General features: G+C 43.4%; 1 non-coding gene across 1 annotated transcript; it reads left to right on the top strand.

Moving 5' to 3' along the window:
- Positions 1-9,890: 9,890 nt before the first annotated feature.
- TRNAR-UCU (transfer RNA arginine (anticodon UCU)) lies at positions 9,891-9,963 on the top strand. Its single transcript has one exon. It is a non-coding gene; the product is annotated as a tRNA-Arg (tRNA).
- The last annotated feature ends 336 nt before the right edge of the window (positions 9,964-10,299 follow it).

Here is a 10,299-nt window from a genome sequence, read left to right as displayed (position 1 = left end):
CACATAATAAAGATGTTTATTCTCCCTCACTTCTAGCGTTGAAGTCTCATAATGGCCGAGTATCTCACCAGGAATATGATTGTGCCTACTTGACCGTCAGGTACCCAGAGGCTGCACTAGTTTGCCTCCTACAGCCGCGGAGAATGCTCATCAACAAGGCCATCTGTGGTTGGACAAGGAGCGCCCAGAGACGACGTATACGCAGAGACGACGTATAAGCCCCCCTTCTAGATGCGGATGCTCCCTCGTAGCCGAGCAGCCGACCAGGGTGCTTCTCTACTCATCAGAAACACCGGTGGATTTCCGGCGCCACCAGCATTTGAACCCAGTGTCTCCCGTATTTGAAGCTTCCCACACTTCACACACATATACATTTTTGCCACTTTGACACTCCTAATGATTTTCTAATGCTAACGCATTGAAAAGAAATATGCGTTCTGCACATATTTGTTGCGCTGAGAATGTTTGCGTAGCGTTTGCTGTTTCACTGAGTAATTCCAGAGCGAAAGCAGCAGCTGCAGCAGCAGCAAATTTGTCAAGGACACTTTAAACTAGTGAGGGATTTCAGGCTCCCTTAACTTACGGCCAAGCTTTCTTCGCGAATGCAGACAGACTGCCACCGTAACTCACCGCGTGACAGCGGCCACTTCCAGTAAGCCTGAACAATACATCCTAATCATCGAAGGCCCGGAGGCCTCTGGGTCGTGTTTGTCTGTCCCGAAAACACTCCATTATCCGCAACACGAGTCTGGGTACAGGAGCGCGTAAACGCGTTCTCGTGTACTGGCTGTTCGATCGGAAGCATGCGTGCCAGCCCTTCCTTGAGAGGTGGCACGTTTCCCAGCGAAAGCCGAGGCTCTCTACGCTTGGTTGACCCTTGCTAAAGCGCCACGAAGGGAGACACTCATATTCACAAAGGGACTGATTGGTTATGGCAAGATTGTAATATTAAACGGCAGGAAACATTTTGCCTAGAAGCAGACAACTTCAGGTAAGTGGCGCTTTTGCAGCTTGACTGTGTCCTCCGCCTGGAGTTCTGTTAAGCATGAACTTCGCAACCACCAAGTAGGTGAACGCATTAATGATAAAAAAGTGACGATGGCTTAGCCCTGCCATTTTCGTACACTCTGCCTTCTTCTATGTAGGATAGGCCAACTTACAACCATTCTTTTGTGCCGATAGCCTTGTGAATTACGCTTCTAATAAACGGGTGGTGCTGCAATTTGCTGAAACATCGTGTATTGCTAGTAAGACCGGCTATTAATATTTTCCAGTCAGCTATCCTTATTATCGAACACCAAGTGGAAACCACATGAACCGCTGTATAACAAAATGAAAAATAATTAAATATTGATAAAGAAGCGGACGTCACTTTATGCACGATGTGCTATTGATAGGAATTCGCAGGGGTTTTGGGCCAAGCTATGTTGCAGACCCACCCACTTCCCACGCACGAAGACACATCCCTGTCCTTTTTTTTGACATTTGACTGATTTTCGACACGGAATGAAATGCCACCATAGAATAGTCATTATATACTCAATCCTCTCTCGTCACACTTCTACACTGCAACGCACTGAGCTTGTATTGAATGTGCATTTTGCTCAAACCGTATATTAAGTGACCTGCAGCCATGCGCCCTTCTATGTTAAAAACAAATGGAAGACGACAATAATGACAATTTTTCTTTTTTTGTAGAAGGACATAAGCAAGCTCTTCATGGGCGAGTAGTCAAAACATGCGTTATTTTTTTCAGCACCATCTTACCGGAAGTACACCTTCTACAAATGAAAAACAACCTCGCTAAAAATCTTGCATTAGGCTTTTCAAGGCAGTAGACATTAACAACTCAGGAGGTGAACACGGATAATCTGAGTAATGGTTCCAGTGCTTACACATCTTGTCCTCCTCTCTATAGCGAAAGCCTACATTCTTTTGCCCAATGTGCACTGATCGAAGCATAGTCGGTGGATAGCGCCCGGCGCTGCTTAACATAAGACAACAGCAACCATTGAAGGTGCTCGTGGGGCACGTAGCTAACGACCTTTCGGTCGATTTGTGCCCTCTTCCCACCCCCTAGAACTGGCCAAGAAAAACCACGCTCCCAGCCTCCCACCCCTACCTTTCTGTGCGCGTGCCTTTGCTGCTATTTTTAAAACTCATAGTTAGAGCTACTCGCTAGAGTTATAACAAACAGTTCAAGGTGCTGTGCTCATAGAACAGTGATAGATTTGCAGAATGACTGAAAGGTGGGCAAACTGGTGTCGGCTCATAGCTGTGCCTGTGACAGGTCTACGTGACATATACAAAAAGACAGATACGAGGAAAGATATGTTTTCTTCCTTTCCTTCGTCTCTCTTTAACTATGTGTGCTATGTCGCACTGAGCAGGCATTGTCAAGGCGTGATAGGTTTCTCCACGAGGCATTTGACCTACACGTACTCTATATAGCTTGAGACCCCCTATAGCCTTATTATATGTGCTCACTTGTTGACAGAGGGTTAAGGAGGAGCCGAAAACTGGGACATCCTACTGAATGCTCGTATACGTCGTATAATTGCGGTTGTATTTAGCTATATTACAGTGGCCTAAATACTTCGGCTTTTCTGGATCCTATTCGGCGACTGCAAGTTGATACATTCCTGTGGAAAGCAGCAATGCAATTAGTTTCCTTGTTTTATAATTAAGCCTGACCTTTACGTTTTTACTCGCTCAGAAATTTTTAGAAATTGCAGATTGCTAGATACAAGAAGTCGTCGCCACACAAATGAGTATTATTCGTTTAGCAAATAATAAGCTCGCCGTACTGACTATAGTCTAGCCATTAATTTTGTTTTTCTCCATTGATTTTGTATTCCAGAACTTCTTAAAATTAAGTGGGGTGCTCATAACCATAGCATCTAATTTGTGTAGTTTGTCAACAAAATGTGTATTTTTGGCACCAAGAGTATCGTCTCTCTATTTGCAGTCAACTTTTCAGAAAGTTATAAGCACACAGGAATGTTGACCCTAAATCCAGGCTGCTGTTTTATGCGTAATTTTAGGCTCAGGTGGGGTCTCGGTTATTCAGTGAACACATCAGGAGTGGCGGCCGGTTTTCTTTTGGGCTCATTTACTGAAAGGCTTTGTAGCATCACTAGGTTTTACTGGAATCTGGAGAACTATAGAGCTTTACAGCGTCCTGAAACATAATGTACAACTGACGCATGTTCAGAAAACTGTCCGCAAGGTGTACTTCTAAATCAAGATGCAGTCTTCCTCTATGTAACCCCATTACGCTCCTCTCACACGGACATTAAACGTCGCTGTTACATTGAGGTTCATTCCAATAAGCGTTCGGTGATCATTGGTCATGTAGGACCCAAGTAAGAACGTTTGCAAGCCGCTGTATTTATTTCTATTTTTTTCCTATATTTTTTTTTTCGAAATGCAGTTCATTTCTCTCCCAGCTTGCCTTTGCATGCTGTCTCAACTTCCTCTGTGTATTCCTGATTTAATTATAGGCGCCCTAATTCGCATCTAGCGGCGTATCCTTGAGATTATTAATAAGAGCAAAGTGATTGATTACCACCAATTAAGAGTCCTTGAATATTTCAATCTAAAAAATATAATAAAGGATACGGGCCAGCTCGCACATAGAACTGAGGACATTCACGGTGAATAAAACAGCAAATACCGAAGTCTGCTGGCGCATATTAAACTTCCCTGGGGACTTGCTGGCAAGAATTTCAATTACGCCTCTTTCGGCGGCACAGAGTTTTTAAAGAAGGTGTCGGTATAGGCACATTGAACAAGTTTTAGGCATTTTTTTTCCTTTTGCTAGTACTTCTTCTTTTTTTGCGAAGCAAATGCAGCACAATGTTCTAAATCTCTCATTCCTACATTTTGATTATTGTTCGGACTCCATTTATACCTTACATCAGCGCAGGCTGGGCAGTCGGCTGAAGGTTGAGATGAAATCCAAACAGATATTAGAAGCCTTCTATTATTATGTCTGCGCGAAATACAAACATTCTGTTCATAAGCGCGAAAACGAGGTACCAAATAAACTGTGTTTGTTGGACTGAGGAGCTCCGAGCAGCCCTGTTTTGTGCTTTCATTACGATAAACCGCAGCGGCTCACATAACTGGTATTTCCACATAAGCTGGAGGTAACTGTAGGAAAACAAGGGGAGGGGGGGGAGGTGGAGTATGGTGCAAGCTACAAGCGTATTTATTCTTACAAACGCATACAAGAAATTGCTCGGACGCATAACTTGTTTGTAGTAAATATCCTACAGAGTTACACTTGGTGTAAGCTAAAGACAAAAAAGGCGATCAGACTCAGCAAAGGCAAAATGCACCTACTTCACCAAGTCCTGCGTTAGTACATCATGAAATCGACGGCTATTTGATTTGCAAGTACAAGCTCTTAGACATAACCACTGCTTGGGAAAATCAGTCTCTCTTTTAAACATCAAGAGGAGGCTCCTAAAATTCCTTCACTTCGTATGAAACGAAGTCATCTGTGGTCACGTATGGAGAAACTCTGCATGTATTGAAACCACTCAAGAAGAGGCTTTCCCTCATGGAGAAACTCTCGGCAGTCTAAGAAAAAGAACTGCGAATTGCACTGGGAGAATCAGTTTAGGCGAAGCTTTCATTAGTGTTTGCGAAGAACACTGTTCGGGCTTAGCGACCATTTGCAAGCAGAAACGATGCGGTCCAGTTACACACACTCTAACGGGATCTAATCTTGTTGCACTGGATCATGCACATGCCACTCATGATCACGATAGAATAACTACGACGGCATAAAGATGACTGCACGACGCTAAAAAAGTACGACGATGAAATAAAGACGTTGGCATAACGACAATGGCATAACCACAGTCGAATAACTACAACACAATGACGGCGATGGAACGACGACGACGGCGTGACAACTACTGCAATGATGACAGTAGCAGAACGAGGACGGAATGGTGACTACCATGAGATGATGGCACCGGAATTACGACTTTGGTATATATGACCACGATGGCGTAATGAAGAAAACAACCGAGCAGGAAGGACGACGACGGCACAACGACAAGGGGATGACGATTGTATACATTGTAAAACGACGATTGCATGAAGAGCATGGTATGACGATGCTGGAATGAGGACTACGGCTTGTCTACGATGGAATAACGACAATAAAATGGCGACGGTACTATCAATACGACAAACTGAAGAAGACGAAACGACCACGATCGCATGACGGCGATTCTGTGACGATGACAAAATGACCGCAACAGCATGAAGACGGTGCAACGTGTGATGATAATCATTGACTGTTGACGACGCCTTGAATATTGCTAGTGATGACGGCGACATGACAATGCAGAGACAGAGACAGAATGAAGACGGCAGAAGGACGACGATTACATGACAACGAAGGTGTGATCCCAATGTCATAAAGGCTGTGAAATGACGTCGATGGCATGACAACGATGGCTTATTGGTGCTGAAGCTCCGTACGTGCTTACGTGCATTACCTTCCCTACGCACTATACCCTGCCCTTGGTTGCACTGTGTCCGGCACCGGTCAATCCAACAAGACTGTAGCAGCCAGCCTGGATGACAATGGTTCGATGACGAAGGAGTAACGTCGTCATTACATGCTGTATGACTCGAGGATTCGGAAGAAGCTATTCGGCAAGAAAGCAGCCATCAGCACTAGAAGCAGCCTAAGAGCAGAATGAATAACGAAAGAAAGCTTCCTTTCAACGTCCACAGTATTCACACGTACACATGGTGAAGAGTTCATATTCACATATCAGTGAAGCAAGCGGTTACATGCATAGGCTCATTCAGCGGTTAATTGGTATCCAATACCCTGTTTGAATACCGACATGAACAATTTTTTCGATTTGGTAGATGTTCCGTTTGACCACTCACATATTTACTCCCATCTTTGTTTTCAGGACGAGCCAGAAAGCAGTCACCGCCAGTTTTCAGAAGCATCGCCAACGCACTCTCTTTGATCGCTAGGCAGCGCTATGATGGCATGAGTGCGCTTCATTGACATTCCGCTCTCTCTCCAGTTTCGAGATACGAGACCAGCGTTCGTATGTTTGAATGCGTACGTACCATGCCATGTTTTCTTGTTCCTTTCTTTTTCGTTTTTCTTTAAGGGTTATTTTGTGTTCCCTGGAGACTTCACTTTCTGGTCACGCCCAGATGTACGAGTGCCTGCAATAGTCTATCGCTGTCTCCAAAGATCAAGCCAGATCGACGAAGAGCCGCCCAGGACGACGGAAACTGGCAGGTAGTGAGGTATAATGCGTATGTGTCCAGTTTATATAGTGTAAACTCAAATGCATATGCCAGTATTAACATTAAAACACGGTTCTCATGGTGACTGTAGCGGTTTTCTTCCGCGTGCTTGAGAGCCGGATATCCATATGCTACAAACAAAACAAGATTAGCTGTGCTATGAATATGCAAAGTGGCACTGCGTTTATAACATGAATAGAGATTTTTTCAATGTAGAACATAAAAGAATTGTCAAAGCACAAAACATATACAACAGATTTGCCTACTGCTTCAAGAAGCGGAGTATTGAAGTCATCGGTTGCGCTTGCGCGGATTCTAACTTGTTTGTACAAATAAACTTCATTCTATTCCAATTAAAGTCAGTGCAAACAGCTCTGTGAACTGTTTCTGTATTGTACACTTCCTTTAATCCCATCGCCAGAAAACATGTGTAATATGTACATTCTAAGATCATGGATGTGGGTGATTGCAGGAGCAAGATCCGGCTTTCTTTAAACCAATTGAGGCTTATTTCCTGTTATAGATGTAGTTACTGCCTTCAGAACTTTTTATTAGCTTTCCAATAATGTTCTTTTTTTAGGACTAGCTAGTGCAGAACGATTTACATTTTGTTTGAGCGAGTTTGAACACATAGAAATGTTATACATATCTAGTTATAATGAACGCTGCAGCTCAACATATGGTTCTGACTGCGTGCTGTTATTGTAAACTACAATGCTTAAATCGATATAGGAGGCATTCCCAGGCGCGTTGTATTCTTGTAGAGCCTAGTTAAGGAAAGAAGACAAAACAACGCTAATTGGCTGTGACTTTTTGATCCTGTTAACTCAATTACTCCGAACAGTATCTATAAATCGTTGTCTTGCGATTCTTTTTCCTTTTCTCGTCCGCGACTCTTATTCATTCAAGAGCGTCTTCTCTTTCTGTGGAGGCATGCTGCACTGGACAACATAATCCGGCGCGAAACACGACCGCTACATTGTTCGTGCGTGTGCGTGCGTGCGTGTGTGTATGTGTGTGTGCGTGTGTGCGTGGGTGTGTGTGTGTGTGTGTGTGTGTGTGTGCGTGCGTGCGTGTGCGTGTGTGTGTGTGTGTGTGTGTGTGTGTGTGTGTGTGTGTGTGTGTGTGTGTGTGTGTGTGTTTGTGTGTGTGTGTGTGTGTTTGTGTGTGCGTGTGCGCGCGCGTGTGTGAGCGTGCTTGCGGGCGTGCGCGCGCGTGTTTGTGTGTGTGTGTGTGTGTGTGTGTGTGTTTGATTTCGGCCTCCTAGGGTACCTTAGCGCGTACCCAATGCTGCCTCCATCAAAATACATCCACTGCAGCCCACTTTCCGCCCATTCTATAGCAAATTACAGTACTACTCGGAGTAAAATCTCTCCACTTTTTTTGTTTGGCACTTTGGTTGTATAATGTAGAGGTATCGGTTTCGAATCCCTGGATGAGGTGCTGCCACCATTCTGGTTCTTTACAGATCTGCTGTCATAACACCTCGATCATCAGAATCTACCTTAACGCTTGGCATGTTGCAACAATTTTACATTCTGTGAAAACGTATAGGATTTCTCTATATAGCTCGATTAGAATCAAGCCAACACGAAGTCTTGGAAAGAAATCTATGGAGTTGTACTTTATAGTCGTTGTGAAATATACGGGCTTGGTGGGAACGACCGCAAAGTGCAACTTCATCGGACGTCATTGATAGATGCTATGGCGCATTTCTTAAATTTGAGAGAATCATGTACTTATTTACGCCCCATTAATGAACAAGTTTGGGTTGGATTAATCTAGAAAGCTTGCACCCGTTGTAGTTGGTGAATCGGGGAAATCGGGGAAGTTGACAACAGACAGCATTTCCACGGTATGTCTTGCAACACAAATTTGTGGGTGTTATGCAGGCAACTTTCTTGGAATTCTCACATTAATTGAATCCCTAGAGAAGTTAATAAACTTAATAATAACTGCTGTTCGCCGCGTTGCGGGCGCGACTAGGAAAGGATCAGTTACATCACTATTAAATGCACATATTGCACTTATAAAGCAAAGGATGTCGTGTTCTTCACCTATTCTGCATAGAATATCCCGTTCATCCGAACAGCGACCTAATAATTAATGTATTAATAATTATTTATTGTTCACTATTATAGCTAGGAGCCTTAGAGTATTCTCACACGTTCTTCGAGCAACGTTGAGTTCCTTAGCAATTGCAAAGGCACGTTGTCCTTCATTTCCGCTTGCGAGGATGGTTGAAGCCTGTTGGCACTTCTTTCGTGTTTCAGTGCAGCATAGCATGTACCCACTAGCAATTGAACTTATCGAAGGACACCAGGCTTTGCATAAATATGGTGACTCAGGTGCGCAAAAATCAAGGATCACATCACGAATTTTGTATCTCAGGTATGTTCTACTCTCCATGGCGACTCGTTGTCCTGAAAATTGAACTTTCCGTTGAAGGAATTATTCGCAAATGAAACATGTTTATTCTAGCAGTCCAACAACTAGCGTTATACCAGAGATACATTCGATACCCTGGTTATATTAAAGCGAACACAGATGGTTTTTGTCAAACAAATTCCTTTACAGCCAGCTTTGTAATTCCAGAATGGGAATGAATGCAAGCGTTTAAGCTATCTCACATCGTATCATCAACTGCACCAGAGCTCTTTGCAACATTGTATTTGTTACGATACATCAATTCAATTAAAAGAGGGAGACAATGGGTCGTCCTTTGTAAATCACAGGCAACTTTGTCATCAATTCATAATGAAATATACAATTAGCAATACGTGGATTTAGTTTACGAGACTGCCCATAGATCTCGTGAAACTCAACACGAAATAAAAAAACTGCCGACAGACACTTTCTCGGCATTTCGTTTTTCGTAGATCTTACATCACATGGCTCTTTGAAGACGGGAAGAAAGGCAGTTTAACTGAGAGGTTTACCATCTTGTTTGAAAATATGGCATGCCGTCTACTTTCCACGCCTGAAGATGGCTAGACATGAATACACAAAGTAGTAAAGTAAAGAAAGGTCTGTTAATATTATCATCATAGTATGTGGGGAAACCATTAAAAGTTCATGCATGCCTGAAAGCATAAATCTATAGTGTGACGTGTTGTGCAACTTTATTACAGCTTTAAACTAGAACTTTTCCTCTCTGTAAAAGCTACAGTTACAAGCGATGCACTTCTATGAGTGGGTAATGCTGTCCTTTGATAATTACTAGTTACGCTTCATTACGTGTCAGCTCTGTATATAAAAGGCAGTGTGTCCTCTGTGATATTACCCTGTGAAATTGTCTGTGGAATTAGGAAAGTAGATAGATATTATCTGCTTTGTTTCCATTCACCTCTTCATGCTAGCAGCCGGCGCTGCAATGCTATATATATAGTTATGCGATGCTTCATTGTCCCTTTGAACTACCTACTCGTTGTACTACCTATGCCGTTGTTAAGATATTTTCCAAAGTTCACCTTCCTTCGTTGTTCTGTGTGCCGGTGGTAGTTGCGTTTACACTTAATTTTTGTGCACGCGATTTTACTTTATAGCTGGCTGAATGACTGAAGGTCAATCCGCAAGCTCACCCTCACGCAGTCCCTGTAGCGCAGTGGATAGCGCGTTGGACTTCTAATCCAAAGGTCCCGGGTTCAAATCCCGGCAGGGACGTAGGTATGCAAGCGTGCGTTATTTTTGAGCCTCGGCTTGCAAAATAGAGTTGAAGGTTGCGTTACCTGTTCTACAAGCAACAGGTCCTGAAAAAGAAGCAACGGTCAAGAAAAACATGCATAACGCGAAAAGAGTGACGGTGATGTTGACTTGTCGTTTTCTTCTTGGAGGTGCTGCTGGCTGGGCCAGTTGGTTCATGCTGACACTTGAGAAAACCAACGAAAAAATTTAAACGCGAACACGACAGAAAGAAGAAACTCCATCGTTTTGGTGTCTCTTCTTTCTGTCGTGTTTGCGTCGAAATTTTTTCGTTGGCTTTCTGAACTGTCTTCTTGG

The sequence above is a fragment of the Dermacentor variabilis genome, chromosome 4 (assembly GCF_050947875.1).
Source record: "Dermacentor variabilis isolate Ectoservices chromosome 4, ASM5094787v1, whole genome shotgun sequence".
NCBI lineage: Eukaryota > Metazoa > Arthropoda > Arachnida > Ixodida > Ixodidae > Dermacentor > Dermacentor variabilis.
This window is presented reverse-complemented; position numbering and strand designations above follow the sequence as displayed.